Source organism: Chiloscyllium punctatum, chromosome 13 (assembly GCF_047496795.1).
Source record: "Chiloscyllium punctatum isolate Juve2018m chromosome 13, sChiPun1.3, whole genome shotgun sequence".
Classification (NCBI taxonomy): domain Eukaryota; kingdom Metazoa; phylum Chordata; class Chondrichthyes; order Orectolobiformes; family Hemiscylliidae; genus Chiloscyllium; species Chiloscyllium punctatum.
The window spans coordinates 89,398,914-89,415,375 of NC_092751.1; the positions used below are offsets into that span (position 1 = coordinate 89,398,914).

The 16,462-nt window shown below is 46.4% G+C and overlaps 1 protein-coding gene across 7 annotated transcripts in view; it reads right to left on the reverse strand.

Moving 5' to 3' along the window:
- Positions 1 to 16,462, reverse strand: part of ptpn20 (protein tyrosine phosphatase non-receptor type 20) — a 436,259-nt gene that overhangs the window by 370,255 nt on the left and 49,542 nt on the right. The window lies entirely within an intron of this gene.

The window sequence follows — 16,462 nt, forward strand, 5'->3', positions numbered from 1 at the left end:
GATCTGCACATCCTTGCTTACTATGATCTGCCTGTACTGCTCAAAAACAAAGCTTTTCACTGTACTTCAGTACACGTGACAATAAATAAATAAATCAAATAAAGAAAATCAAATGCCATTTTCCCATCGTCCCAGAGGAAGCTAAAACCTGTTAAAATAAATGTTTCGGAAACATTTTCTGCTTGAATCGTCTGCTGTGAGCAAACTGACTGCTGCAGGACCTGAATGCGTTTCACTGGATGTAAAGCATGCTATGTTTATGAGGTCCCAAAAGGCACTATGTAAATGCAACTTTTTCCTTTATGTAGGATGACATTGTTAGAAGGGATAAGGTTCTGCCTCCAAGAGGAACTTGCTGGCATTTTGGGATGAAGGCTATCTTTGTTTTGCCTCCATAGGTTCCAGATTGGACTTGATGCTGTGACAATGATCAGTAAATAGATCAGTCAGTCTGCTATATTCAGACAGAACATGACAACAGCTCATCAAAGAAGGTTCAGTACAGAGAGAAAAGTGCTCTTCCTAAGGCAATCTATTCATTAGCTGAACAGAGCTTTCTGGTTTCAAGAAATCATTTTTATTTTGGCTTCAGCGTCTGTCCAACCGTGAGAGTTACCTATCCAAATGAAATGCAATAGGCTTTGTAATGTTAGCAGTTCTGCAGCTGTCTCTCCGAAGAATTTAATGCTGTCACCATAGTTAAGCAATCATTTGTAAGGCCCGACCCAGCTCTCTTGGGGAATGTTTGTTGGCTAATGGATGACATTTAGTTGCAGAAATCTGTTCAGGCAGTTACAAAGTCTCTGGGAGGTCACATCCCACATAGGCTTGTCCTCACACATTTCACTTTTGACTTCAGCTCAAAGGCTTTCTAAACCGCTTCCTTCTTCCCTGTTCGATCAGTGTGTGAAGAGGGTATTTTCTCAGCTTTGTGGATGCAGAACACTGGGACTGAGAGTCCCTTGAGGCAGCGTAATCTCAGAATTGTCCCCCTGGTCATCTCCTACAGGTGGGTGCGGTGCGCAGCATTTCTGGGCTCCACACAGAGGTCAAAGGGGAAAGCGGACAAGTCCCTGAAAATGGCAGCACCGGCTGACGCGCCAGGCTCCCAGCAACGTTCCCATCATTGGTCAACGTACAGTTGGTATTTGGAACCCTGTCATGGCTGCCCTGTGCCCCAGAGTCATCTAGATCTTTATGCATTGGAAACACTGTGATCTAGTTGATGATAGCTGGTTAGAATTGTGGAAATGACACCCACACCAACCAACCCCACTGCCCTGTGGCCGAACACTTCAACTCCCCCTCCCAGTCCCCCAAGGGCATGCAGGTCCTATGCCTCCTTCACTGCCAAATTCTAGCCACCAACACCTGGAGGAGGGATCCTTCATCTTCCGCCTTGGGACCCTCCAACCACACAGCATCAATGACAATTTCATTGGTTTCTTCATCTCCCCATCCCCCACCTCATCCCGGGCCCAACCCTCCAACTCGGCACCTGTCCATCTTCCTTTCCACCTACCCACTTCACCCTCCTCTCCGACCCATCACCATCAACCCCCTTCTCCATCCACCTATTGCATTCCCAGCTATCTTCCCCACAGCCTCACCACTCCCCCCCACCCCCCCTCCCATTTATCTCTCAGTCCCCTTGGGCCACAAGCCTTATTCCTGATGAAGGGCTTTTGCTCGAAACGTCGACTCTCCTGCTTCTCGGATGCTGCTTGACTTGCTGTGCTTTTCCAGTACCACACCTTTTGACTGTTCTCCAGCATCTGCAGTCCTCACTCTCTCCTCTATGCTGGTTGGAATTAACCAGTTGGCCATTCAGCCTCCCAACGTTAATAGCAACAGGCATTGAGCAACAAGGCCGGCGAGTGATTGACATTCCGGGTAGGATGTCTGTGCCTTACAGGGTTGGGAAGGAAGCCAAAAACCACCTCTTAGAGAAGACTCCAATCCAACCCACCCCTCGCCATTCAGCCCCATCGACACTCCTTTGAAGAATCCATTTATTCAGACTTGCATATACTTTCACTGTCAGCACTAAAATGGTGGATGTGCAGGAACTGATCCAGACGGATGCCAAATCTAACCCATAAATGTTCAGTTCAGTGTATCCCCATCTCTGCACGCAATTCTCAAACCTCAGACATACATTATACCCAATTGAATATGTCACAGGATTTGAGGAAAGAAAATGTCTTCAATTGTAAAGCTTCATTGGGCAGCTTCCTGGGTGATAGAATGTTTCCCCATGACCTTGTATCAATTCCAAATCAATGCTCATTGTCTTCATCACCAGGGGGAGGGGGTGGCATTGTGAGAATGTCTCTGCGCGAGCAATCCAGAATCACAAAGTTCTGACAGCGTGGGTTTGAATCCCAATATGGGGAAACCGGAATTCCATGAGAAGGAGGAAATTAATAGACAAGCAACATATGGCTGTAAAGGGAACAAGGTTTGTAGCATCAGGAGGAGGCGACAAGATAGTGACATGCAGGAACTTAGATTTTATAAAGATACGAAGGAGGTTATACAGGTAGGGGGGGTTAAAGGGTATGGAGGTGGTTATACAGGTGGGGGGGTTAAAGGGTATGGAGGAGGTTACAGAGGCAGGGAGGGATATAGGGTATGGAGGAGGCTATAGAGTTAGGGAGGGTCATAGGGTATGGAGGAGGTTATAGAGTTAGGGAGGGTCATAGGATATGGAGGATTTTATAGGGTTAAGGAGGGACATCAGATATGGAGGAGGTTATATAGTTAGGGAGGGTTATAGGTGTGGAGGAGGTTATAGAGGTAGGGAGGCTTATTGGATATGGGGAAGGTTATAGAGGTAGGGAGGTTTATAGGGTATGGAGGAGGTTATAGAATTAGGGAAGGTTATAGGGTATGGAGGAGGTTATCTAGGTAGGGAGGGTTATAGGGTTTGGAGGAGGTTATAGAGGTAGGGAGAGTTATAGGGTATGGAGGAGGTTATACAGGTAGGGAGGGTTATGGGATATGGAGGAGGTTATAGAAGTAGGGAGGGTTATAGGGTTTGGAGGAGGTTATAGAGGTGGGGGGGTTATAGCGTATGGAGGAGGTTATAGAGTTAGGGAGGGTTATAGAGTATGGAGGAGGTTATAGCAGTAGGGAGGGTTATAGGGTTCGGTGGAGGTTATAGAGGTGGGGAGGTGTATAGGGTATGGAGGAGGTTATAGAGGTAGGGATTGTTATAGGGTATGGAGGAGGTTATAGAGTTAGGGGGGTTATAGGGTATGGAGGAGGTTATAGAGGTAGGGAGGGTTAGAGGGTTTTGAGGAGGTTATAGAGGTCGGTAGTTATAGGGTTTCGAGGTGGTTATAGAGGTAGCGGGGGTTATAGGGTATGGAGGCGGTTATACAGGTATGGGGGTTATAGCGTATGGAGGAGGTTGTAGAGTTAGGAGGGTTATAGGGTATGGAGGAGGTTTTGAGGTAGGGAGGGTTATAGGGTATTGAGGAGGTTATAGAATTAGGGAAGGTTATAGGGTATGGAGGAGGTTATCTAGGTAGGGAGGGTTATAGGGTTCGGAGGTTATAGAGGTAGGGAGAGTTATTGGGTATGGAGGAGGTTATAGAGATAGGGAGGGTTATAGGGTATGGAGGAGGTTATACAGGTAGGGAAGGTTATGGGATATGGAGGAGGTTATAGAGTTAGGAGGGGTTATAAGTTATGGAGGAGGTTATAGAGGTAGGGGGGTTAAAGGATATGGAGGACGTTATAGAGGCAGGGAGGGATATGGGGTATGAAGGAGATTATAGAGGTAGGGAGGGTTATAGGGTATGGAGGAGGTTATAGAGGTAGGGAGGGTTATAGGGTATGGAGGAGGTTATAGAGGTAGGGAGGGTTATAGGGTATGGAGGAGGTTATCTAGGTAGGGAGGGTTATAGGGTTTGGAATACATTTTAGAGGTAGGGAGTGTTATAGCGTATGGAGGAGGTTATAGAGGTGGGGGTTATAGGGTTTCGAGGAAGTTATAGAGGTAGGCGGGGTTATAGGGTATGGAGGAGGTTATAGAGGTAGGGAGGGTTATAGGGTATGGAGGACGTTATAGAGGTGGGGAGGATTATAGGGTTTGGAGGATGTTATAGAGGTAGGGGTGGTTAAAGGGTATGGAGAAGGTTATAGAGGCAGGGTGGGATATAGGGTATGGAGGAGGTTATAGAGGTGGGGAGGATTATAGGGTTTGGAGGATGTTATAGAGGTAGGGGTGGTTAAAGGGTATGGAGAAGGTTATAGAGGCAGGGTGGGATATAGGGTATGGAGGAGATTTTGAGGTAGGGAGGGTTATAGGGTATTGAGGAGGTTGTAGAGGTAGGGAGGGTTATAGGGTTTGGAGGAAGTTATAGACTTAGGGAGGGATATAGGGTATGGAGGAGGTAACAGAGGTAGGGAGGGTTATAGGGTATGGAGGAGGTTATCTAGGTAGGGAGGGTTATAGTGTATGGAGGAGGTTATAGCAGTAGGGAGGGTTATAGGGTTCGGTGGAGGTTATAGAGGTGGGGAGGTGTATAGGGTATGGAGGAGGTTATAGAGGTAGGGATTGTTATAGGGTATGGAGGAGGTTATAGAGTTAGGGGGGTTATAGGGTATGGAGGAGGTTATAGAGGTAGGGAGGGTTAGAGGGTTTTGAGGAGGTTATAGAGGTCGGTAGTTATAGGGTTTCGAGGTGGTTATAGAGGTAGCGGGGGTTATAGGGTATGGAGGCGGTTATACAGGTATGGGGGTTATAGCGTATGGAGGAGGTTGTAGAGTTAGGAGGGTTATAGGGTATGGAGGAGGTTTTGAGGTAGGGAGGGTTATAGGGTATTGAGGAGGTTATAGAATTAGGGAAGGTTATAGGGTATGGAGGAGGTTATCTAGGTAGGGAGGGTTATAGGGTTCGGAGGTTATAGAGGTAGGGAGAGTTATTGGGTATGGAGGAGGTTATAGAGATAGGGAGGGTTATAGGGTATGGAGGAGGTTATACAGGTAGGGAAGGTTATGGGATATGGAGGAGGTTATAGAGTTAGGAGGGGTTATAAGTTATGGAGGAGGTTATAGAGGTAGGGGGGTTAAAGGATATGGAGGACGTTATAGAGGCAGGGAGGGATATGGGGTATGAAGGAGATTATAGAGGTAGGGAGGGTTATAGGGTATGGAGGAGGTTATAGAGGTAGGGAGGGTTATAGGGTATGGAGGAGGTTATAGAGGTAGGGAGGGTTATAGGGTATGGAGGAGGTTATCTAGGTAGGGAGGGTTATAGGGTTTGGAATACATTTTAGAGGTAGGGAGTGTTATAGCGTATGGAGGAGGTTATAGAGGTGGGGGTTATAGGGTTTCGAGGAGGTTATAGAGGTAGGCGGGGTTATAGGGTATGGAGGAGGTTATAGAGGTAGGGAGGGTTATAGGGTATGGAGGAGGTTATAGAGGTGGGGAGGATTATAGGGTTTGGAGGATGTTATAGAGGTAGGGGTGGTTAAAGGGTATGGAGAAGGTTATAGAGGCAGGGTGGGATATAGGGTATGGAGGAGGTTATAGAGGTGGGGAGGATTATAGGGTTTGGAGGATGTTATAGAGGTAGGGGTGGTTAAAGGGTATGGAGAAGGTTATAGAGGCAGGGTGGGATATAGGGTATGGAGGAGATTTTGAGGTAGGGAGGGTTATAGGGTATTGAGGAGGTTGTAGAGGTAGGGAGGGTTATAGGGTTTGGAGGAAGTTATAGACTTAGGGAGGGATATAGGGTATGGAGGAGGTAACAGAGGTAGGGAGGGTTATAGGGTATGGAGGAGGTTATCTAGGTAGGGAGGGTTATAGTGTATGGAGGAGGTTATAGAGGTAGGGAGGGATGTAGGGTATGGAGGATTTTATAGAGGTAGGGAGGGTTATAGGTTATGGAGGAGATTTTGAGGTAGGGAGGTGTATAGGGTATGGAGGAGGTTATAGAGGTAGGGATTGTTATAGGGTATGGAGGAGGTTATAGAGTTAGGGAAGGTTATAGGGTATGGAGGAGGTCATAGAGGTAGGGAGGGTTAGAGGGTTTTGAGGAGGTTATATAGGTCGGTGGTTATAGGGTTTCGAGGTGGTTATAGAGGTAGCGGGGGTTATAGGGTATGGAGGCGGTTATAGAGGTAGGGGGGTTATAGCGTATGGAGGAGGTTGTTGAGTTAAGGAGGGTTATAGTTAATGTAGGAGGCTATAGAGGTAGGGGTGGTTAAAGGGTATGGAGGAGGTTATAGAGGCAGGGAGGGATATAGGGTATGGAGGGGGTTTTAAGGTAGGGAGGTTTATAGGGTATTGAGGAGTTTGTAGGGGTAGGGAGGGTTATAGGGTTTGGAGAAGATTATAGACGTAGGGAGGGTTATAGGGTATGGAGGAGGTTATAGAGGTAGGGAGGGTTATAGGGTTTAGAGGAGGTTATAGAGGTAGTGAGGGTTATCGAGGATGGAGGAGGTTATAGAGTTAGGGTGGGTTATAGGGTATGGAGGTAGGGGGAGTTATAGGATATGGAGGAGGTTATAAAGGTAGGGAGCGTTATAGGGTATGGAGGCAGTTATAGAGGTAGGGAGGAGTTTATAGAGGTAGGGAGGGTTATAAGGTTTGGAGGAGGTTATAGAGGTAGGGAGGGTTATAGCATATGGAGAGATTTTCTAGGTAGGGATGGTTATAGAGTTTGGAGGAGGTTATAGAGGTAGGGAGGGTTATAGAGTATGGAGGAGGTTATCTAGGTAGGGAGGGTCATAGGGTTTGGAGTCGGTTATAGAGGTAGGGAGGGTTATAGGATATGGAGGAGGTTATACAGGTAGTGCGGGTTATAGGGTATGGAGGAGGTTATAGAGGTAGGGGGGTTAAAGGATATGGAGGAGGTTATAGAGGTAGCGGGGGTTATAGGGTATGGAGGTGGTTATAGAGGTAGGGGGGTTATAGCGTATGGAGGTGGTTGTAGAGTTAAGGAGGGTTATAGTTTATGTAGGAGGTTATAGAGGTAGGGGTGGTTAAAGGGTATGGAGGAGGTTATAGAGGCAGGGAGGGATATAGGGTATGGAGGGGGTTTTAAGGTAGGGAGGTTTGTAGGGTATTGAGGAGTTTGTAGGGGTAGGGAGGGTTATGGGTTGGAGAAGGTTATAGACGTAGGGAGGGTTATCGAGGATGGAGGAGGTTATAGAGTTAGGGTGGGTTATAGGGTATAGAGGAGGTTATGGAGGTAGGGGTGGTTAAAGGGTATGGAGGAGGTTATAGAGGCAGGGAGGGATATAGGGTATGGAGGGGGTTTTAAGGTAGGGAGGTTTGTAGGGTATTGAGGAGTTTGTAGGGGTAGGGAGGGTTATGGGTTGCAGAAGGTTATAGACGTAGGGAGGGTTATCGAGGATGGAGGAGGTTATAGAGTTAGGGTGGGTTATAGGGTATAGAGGAGGTTATGGAGGTGGGGGAGTTATAGGATATGGAGGAGGTTATAAAGGTAGGGAACGTTATAGGGTATGGAGGCAGTTATAGAGGTAGGGAGGAGTTTATAGAGGTAGGGAGGGTTATAAGGTTTGGAGGAGGTTATAGAGGTAGGGAGGGTTATAGCATATGGAGGAGGTTTTCTAGGTAGGGATGGTTATAGAGTTTGGAGGAGGTTATAGAGGTAGGGAGGGTTATAGAGTATGGAGTCGGTTATAGAGGTAGGGAGGGTTATAGGATATGGAGGAGGTTATACAGGTAGTGGGGGTTATAGGGTATGGAGGAGGTTATAGAGGTAGGGAGGGTTATAGGGTATGGAAGAGGTTATCTAGATAGGGAGGGTTGTAGGGTTTTGAGGAGGCTATAGAGGTAGGGAGGGTTATAGCATATGGAGGAGGTTATCTAGGTAGGGATGGTTATAGAGTTTGGAGGAGGTTATAGAGGTAGGGAGGGTTATAGGGTATGGAGGAGGTTATCTAGGTAGGGAGGGTTGTAGGGTTTGGAGGAGGTTATAGAGGTAGGGAGGGTTATAGCATATGGAGGAGGTTATAGGGTATGGAGGAGGTTATAGAGCTAGGGAGGGTTATAGGGTATGGAGGAAGTTATAGAGTTAGGGGGGGTTATAGGGTATAGTGGATTTTATAGAGGTAAGGGAGGGTTTTAGGTTATGGAGGAAGTTATAGAGTTAGGGAGGGTTATAGGGTATGGAAGAGGTTATAGAGGTAGGGAGGGATATAGTTATGGAGGAGTTTATAGGGTATTGAGGAGGTTATAGAGGTAGGGAGGGTTATAGGGCATGGAGGATTTTATAGAGGTAGGGAGGGTTATAGAGTATGGAGGAGGTTATAGAGGTAGGGAGGGTTATAGGGTTTGGAGGAGGTCATTGAGGTGGGGGAACATAGCGTATGTAGGAGGTTATAGAGGTAGGGAGGGTTATAGGGTATGGAGGAGGTTGTAGAGGTAGGGAGGGTTATCGAGTATGGAGAAGGTTATAGAATTAGGGAGGGTTATAGGGTATGGAGGAGGTTATCTAGGTAGGCAGGGTTATAGGGTTTGGAGGAGGTTATAGAGGTAGGGAGGGTTATGGGTTATGGAGTAAGTTATCTAGGTAGGGAGGATTATAGGGTTTGGAGGAGGTTATACAAGTAGGGAGGGTTATAAGGTATGGAGGAGGTTATAGTTTTAGGGAGGGTTATAGTGTATGGAGTAGGTTGTAGAGGTAGGGAGTGTTATGAGGTATGGAGGAGGTTATAGAGGTAGGGAGGTTTATAGAGTTTGGAGGAGGTTATCGAGGTAGGGAGGGTTATAGGGTATGGAGGAGGGTATCGAGGTAGGGAGGGTTATAGGGTATGGAGGAGCTTAGTGATGTAGGCAGTATTGCAATTGCAATTGCACATTTAAATACTTCTTCAATGTGGTGGGGTTTCTGCCTCTCCCATCCTTATAGGAGGTGAGTTCCAGATTCCCACACCCACTCCCCCCACACTCTCCCCCTCTGGGTGAAAATGGTTTTCCTCACATCCCCTCTAAACCCTCTGCCCCTTTCCCATAAATCCATGTTCCCTGCTCATTGATTCTCTTCATCGAAGGAAAATGTTTCTTCTTGTCGACCTCAGCCAGGTTCCTCATAATTTTTTTTCAACTCAATCATATCACCCCTCTCGATATCCTCTGCTCGAAGGACAGTCTATCCACTCTCTCTTCACAACTGAAGCGTTCCAGCCCAGACACCATCCTGGGAAAGCTTCTCTGTACTCTATCCAGTTTATCACATTCCTCCTATAATGTGGATCCAGAACCGCATAAAATACTCAAGCTGTGGCCTAGCCAATTTTTTAAAATGTTCCAGCATAACCTTTCTGCTCTTAAACTTCATGCCCCAACTAAAGGCAAAACTCCACATCTTCTGTGTCATTTTATCTACCCATCCAGCTACCATAAGGGCAGGTGTGTGGTACACCAAGGTCCCACTGATCCTCAATACTTCTCGGGGTCCTCCTGTCCATTATGGATTCCCTTGCCTTGTTTGCCCTCCTCAAGCACATCCCCTCTCACTTTTTCAAACTGAATTCCATTTGCCACTGATCAGCCCATCTACATTCTCCTGCAATTTAAATGCGAATCTAAATCTAATGCCTATAATCTCGATAATCCTCCGCACTGTTTACCACTCTGCCAATGTTCATGTCATCCACAGAAATTACTGTTGGATCCTGTTACCTCGTTTGAAAAAATTTAGTCAAGTTGGTCAGACATGACCTCCTCTTAGTAAAACCCCACAGACTACGCCCTTACCAAGTGCAGATTATTTCTGTCCCTCAGAATTGCTTCCAATAGTTTCCCCAGCCTGGATTTCCTGGTTTATCCGTTGTTCTGTACTTGAATAATGGTACCATTGGCTGTCTTCCAGTTTTCCAGCAACTCTCTATGGCCAGAGGGGATTTGAACATTTTCTCAAATACCCCTTTTACTGAGCTGTACTCAGCAGCCTGGGATATATTTCATCCAGCCCTCGAGATTTATCAACTGTCACCTCACAGTCTATGCTGATTTTTTAATTGTATCACAGATATTCTACCTGATTTCTGTACCTATATCATCCCTCTCATGGGTGAACACTATCACAAATTCATGCAGAACTCTTCCTCAATCTTCTAAATCCACTCTCAAATGACCACTGCGATCCTTAAAGGGCCCTTCTCTTGCACTCATTACCTTTTTCTCTCCAATGTACCTGTCAAAGAATATGGGAATTCCCTTTCTCCTCGTAGCCATATTCTCTCTTAGGAAATTAGTCGGTGATCACACCCCATCAGTGCAGTACTCAACTAGTACATACCCTCTGACAGTGCAGCACTCCCTCAGCACTGTCCCACTCCCTCAGCACTGTCCCTCCAACAATATGGTGCTCTCTCAGCGCTGACCCTCCGACAGTACGGCACTCCCTCAGCGCTGACCCTCCGACAATGCGGTTGTCTCTCAGTGCTCACCCTCCAACAGTGCCACACTCCCTCATCACTGACCCTCCGACAGTGACTTGCTCCCTCAATGCTGACCCTCCAACAGTGCCATACCCCCTCAGCACTGCCCTCTGACAGTGCCGCAACCCTCAGCACAGACCCTCCGACAGTGCCACACCCCTCAGCACTGACACTCCAACAGTGCGGCATCCCTTGGTACCGACCCTCTGACAGTGCAGCACTCCCTCAGCACTGACCCTCCGACAGTGCAGCGCACCTTCGGCACTGACCCTCCGACAGTGCAGCACACCTTCGGCACTGACCCTCCGACAGTGCAGCGCACCTTCAGCACTGACCATCCGACAGTGCAGCGCACCTTCGGCACTGACCCACTGGCAGTGCAACGCCAATCCTCCGACAGTGCGGCATTCCTTCAGCGCTGACCCTCCAACAATGTGGCGCTCCCTCAGTGCTGACCCTCCGACAGTGCGGCGCCCCTTGGCACTGACCTTCCGATAGTGCGGCACTCCCTCAGCACTGACCCTTTGACAGTGCAGTGCACCCTCGGCACTGACCCTCCAACAGTGCAGTGCCCTCTTAGCGCTGACCCTCCAACAGTGCAACATTCCTCAGCACTGACCCTCCGACAGAACGGCGCACTCTGAGCACTAACCCTTCAACAGTACTGCACCTCCTCAGCATTGACCCTCCAACAGTGTGGCGCCCCCTTGGCACTGATCCTCCAACAGTGCAACGCCCCCTCAGCGCTGACCCTCTGACAGTGCGGCACGCCCTCAGTACGGACCCTCTGATAGCCCAGCATTCCCTCAGGAATGAAAAAAAATTGGATTCATCTGGGAGAAATCAGAACTGTGGACAGCTGACAGAATGCAGAAACTGTCAACAACAAAAAAAATGCTTTTATCGCTCAATGGCTTTTGAGCACCTTATGCAAATTTTCAATGAAGCCTTGCATATTCAAATAAACGCTTGATGTTTTTACAATAAGGGGTGCAAGATGTGTTTCAGTGCAGCCAAATGACCTTTTTTACATTCTAGTAGCTTGTACTTGAACTTAATGGATGGTAATTTCATGAATCATCCTGTATTGGCTACAGTTGCAGAGTTGCCATTTTCATGCATCACAACGTTTTGTCTTGTGACAGCAATATTTCCAATATGATGCGATTCTATGTTGCTAAGCTTTCACAGTTATAAAACGTCTCGTAAATTTTTGACCCTGATTACCGGAGTGTGATTAAATGCACAAAGCTAAGTAGGTGCTTGAATTACTTATCTTACATTTAATGGGTGAGTACTCCTTTGTGAAATATTTGTAAGATTTAACTTCAAGTGTTCTCCCACCAAAACAATATAGCAATTCATCAGAGCATGAGATAAAGCTACTTGAACACACTAATCTTACAGAGTTGGCAGGTAGATCAGTTTGGTACATATCAAGCTCCCAACTGGGCAACTTCCCATCCAGTGGTGTATTAATTCAGACAAACCTCGAGGATTTTATCGTTCAATTGATGACCAATGGACCGTTAACCATTCTCGGTCAGATGTGTTTGATTTGACCCCATTGCTTTAGGGGCGAGGGAGGAAACATGAGCTGAGTTCCCATCTCTAGTCTTATCCAATGAACGCTGTTACAAATATGTTGTGTGCAGAAAGTGAAGAGAGAAAGCCAGACTTCCCCCAAATGGCGTTGATGGATACATGTGTGTCTGTGTGTGTGAGAGAGACAGAAAGTGGGAAAGCGAGTGGGGGGGGGGGGTAAGAGAGTGGGGGGGGGGGGGTGAGAGAGTGGGTGGGGAGAGAGAGAGGAAGAGAGAGTGAGAGAGAGAGTTGGAGAGAGAGAGAGTGGGAGACAAAGTGGGAGAGAGAGAGAGAGAGAGTGTGTGGGGGAAAGAGAGAGAGTGGGAGACAGAGAGAGTGGGAGAGAGGGAAAGTGGGAGAGAGAATTCTGTTACAATCCTCTAAATTTCCATTAACCATCTTTAGTTTTGCTGTAGAGCTCCACCAGGGACTCAGTCATACAGCACGGAAACAGACCCTACAGTCCTACTCGCTCAAGCCAAGCAGGTGTCCCAAACAAACTAGTCCCACTTGCCTGTACCTTAATCCAGGGAACAAAACAGCAAAACTCAGCAGGTCTGGCAGCATCTGTGATAGAAAGCAAGCTAATATTTTAAGCCCGGTGACTTTTCATCTTCTGACACCAATCCCAAAGATAAAAGTTTGCCGCACTCCCTCTACAGCAGTAATATCCTTCCTGATACAGAATCCTAGAGTGCCCACTGTGCAGAAAGAGGCCACTCAGCCAAGAAAGTCTATACTGACCCTCTGAAGAGCATCCCACCCCGTCCCTGTAACCCTGCATGGAGATTTTACCATGGCTAGTCCACCTAACATGCACACCTTTGGACTGTGGGAGGAAGCCAACACAGATACAGGGAAAATGTGCAAACTCCACACAGACAGTCAGTCCCCTGAGGCTAGAATCAAACCCAGGTCCCTGGAGCTGTGAAGCAGCAGTGCTAAACACTGAGCCACCATGCTGCCACATTTGCACATGCTGCCCCGGATACACTTTCAAATGTTTTGAAGTTTTTTTTAAATAAGATCACTTCTCTTCTTCAATCTCAAAGTCCTGTTTGCTTTTCGTAGGTCAATCCCACCATTCCAAAGGCAAAAGTTTATTGCACTTCCTCAACAACAAAACTATCTTTCCTGATATAAGGGGACCACACCTTCTCACAGTACTGCAGGGATGTTCTAACCAAGCTCCTGTATAACTAAAGTAAGACTTCACTACTCCAGTCCTCAAATCCTCTTGATACAGGCTAACAATCCATTAACCTTCCCATTAGCTTCCTGAACCTGTATGTTGGCCTTCAGTGACTTGCTGACAAAGATGCCCAGGTTCCTTTGCACATTTTCCAACCTTTCACCATTTAGCAAGTATACTGCATGTCTGTTTCCCTTCCAAAGTGAAAACTTTACACCTTCCCGCGTTGGTGATGGAATACAATCGCCTGCCCTGCTTCGCCTGAAAATGTTTTTCATTTTCCTCACCATTCACATTCCTGCTGAGCTTGGCATCATCTGCAAATATTACAGTATATAATCTGGGTGATTAAGTAGGAGGCTGATACATTTAGCATGCCTTATAGAGTAATGGGGCTTGATTCCTTCATAAAAATCTCTTTATAAGATGTCCAAAAGCTCACCTCTCAGTCTTTGCTGTTTTAATTTGGGTTCTTCATTCAAGCACAGGCCAGACCTCCAGGTTTCTATTCATATTTAATAATAACACACACTTGCTGCAGCATCAGACCTACCTGATCTGATCTGCACTAGTTCCAACCGTCCAGCAGAGTCTCTACAAATGGCAATTTAGGCCACATCACGGCATACCTCAGAGGATCATTTTTATTCAATCCCATCTCTACTTTCACCTTTCTCAAGATAAAGAATACACACTGCTCAGTCATTCCTTCCAACATTTCCTCAAAGGAACGCAAATACTGAATCGGCAGGCCAGCGCTGTTCCCAGCATTAACTACTGGTTTCAGAAGTTGATGCTACGCACAGACCTCGGACATCCATCTTTGGTGGCACCAGCACGGTATGTACTGTTCAGGCTCATCACAGCTTGTCCATGGTGGCATTGTTTTTTCTAAGTGCTTTTCGTCTTTTTTCACTTCTTCTTCCTTACTCATTTATCTTTCAGGCTGGAGCACTGTTGGCCAGGCAATGGCTACAGCATCCGTGGCATGGACTCCTGGTGGCAGTGGCAGTGCCCAGAGCCTGGGACCCTGGCAGCAGTAACCCAAGGACCTGAACTCCCAGCAGTGGTGGTGTTTGCAGTGGGGACTCCCAGCAGCAGCAGGCCTAAAGCCTGGACTGCTGGCAGTGGTGGTGCTTGCACTGGGGACTCACAGCAGTTGTAGGCCCAAAGCCTGGGCTCCCTGCAGCAGTAAGCCCAGAGCCTGGGCTCCCACCAGTGGTGGTGCTTGCAGTCGGGACTCCCAGCTGTGGTAGGCCCAGAGCCTGGACTCTTGGCAGTGTGAACAAGGCAGCAGAATGGCAGCAGAGCCAGAATCTGTTGGGCCACTGGTATCATCACTGCTGTTGCCTGAGCAAGACACCTTGAGAACCAGAACACCCTGAACTCTGGGCTTGAGAACCCAATTTGAACAGAAGATAAACTTTTATTTAAATAATTCCTTTTGATCTTTATTGTATCTCAAAATGCCACAGGATTGTGGTGATAAAACACTTTTCACTGTACCTTCAAGATATATGCGACCATAAATAAACTTATCATTCAAAAGGAAAACAAAATTAGAGGAATGAAAGGTACCCTTTCTAATCTAATTTCATACAAACAAATCTTTTCTGTACTTTTCTTCTGTGATATCTTGTAACATGGCACTAAATTCCTCCTCTTCTTAGAACACCTGATTTGTTATCAATTCCCTTAGGTCAACTGTGTTCAAAGATGTATTGTTTTGAATTAGTGCCATAGTACATTTCATTCTGAAATATACACCATGCCCAGAGCCAATATGGGATGCATTAGTCATTACAGAATGCACAGTACCTAAGATTGTTGGAGAGCTGTCACATTTGGCTGGCCTTTGGTTTTACCAATAGTATTTCTTGCCAAAGTAACTATGAGAAGTGCTAAGAATTCACTGCAAAATGTCAGGTTGCTAGGGCCAGGGTTTCCTATTTCCCCTTTTCAATGATCAATTTTTCTTTTTACCTCCTCACTGCACTCAACAGAAAGCCTTCCAACAAGCTGTTCCTTTGATTTCCTTCTTCCTACTAATCCTAGTAATAACACACAGGCTGTGCTGACAGCTGGATGCAAGTGGAATCCAAGAGTGCAAATGAGCTTCAGTCTGTGGAGGAGAATGCTTGAGAAGTTTTATTGAATCCTAAGTGACCCATTTTACATCCATGGAATCCTAGTCCTTTTTATTTGACACAGATTAGTTTGGGATCCCTAGGAAGAACAAAGAATTAATGATTTACATGCACAATTGTTTGTCTTTAGCTCTGCTGATGAGAACAATATACCCTTTATTCCAAGGACGTGTACTTTGAACTTTGGAAATTAGAGCCTTGAGTTTCCAAATGTTATTGTTAGCCAACAGAACCTCCAGAATTGGTGATCTTGTTCAATTGCATTAAGGTATTATATTGTACTTTCAACAGAGAAACAGGCCATTCTGTCCAATAGATCCATACTGGTGTTCATACACCACATATCTTCCTTTATCAAACCCATCTGCATTTCAGTTGGGTCTGTCACTGTTGTGTGGACAACTGCATACAACAGTTGCACTGTTGCAAAGACAATGGTGAGTGCTGGGGAACCTTTAAGACTGGATTCTGAGTCTTACTGAGGCCCTATATTGTAGTAATGACTGATGCAATTAGTGAATGTCATACCTAACTTCCCAAGGCTTTATAAGACCATCAGACATAGGGGCAGAGTTAGGTCATTCAGCCCATTGAGTCTGCTCCGCTATTCAATCATGGCTAATAAGTTTCTCAACCGCATTCTCCCGCTTTCACCCTGTAACCTTTGATTCCCTTGATACTCAAGAACCTATCGATCCCAGTCTTAAATAAACTCAATGACCTGGCCCCCACAGCCTTCTGTGACAATGAAATCCAATGATTCCCCACTGTCTGGCTGAAGAAGTTTCTCCTTATCTCCATTCTAAAAGGTCTTCCCTTTACTCTATGGCTATGCCCTCAGGTCCTAGTCTCTCCTACCAATGGAAACATCTTCCCAACATCTACTTGTCCAGGTCATTCAGTATTCTGTATGTTTCAATTAGATCTCCCTTCATCCTTCTAAACTCCATTGAGTATAGACCCAGCGTTCTCAAATGTTCCTCATACTTTAAGCTTTTCATTCCTGGCACCATTCTAGAGAACCTCCTCTGAACATATTCCAGGGCCAGTACATCCTTCCTGAGATATGGGGCCCAAACCTGTGCACAATTCTCCAAATGTGATCCGACCAG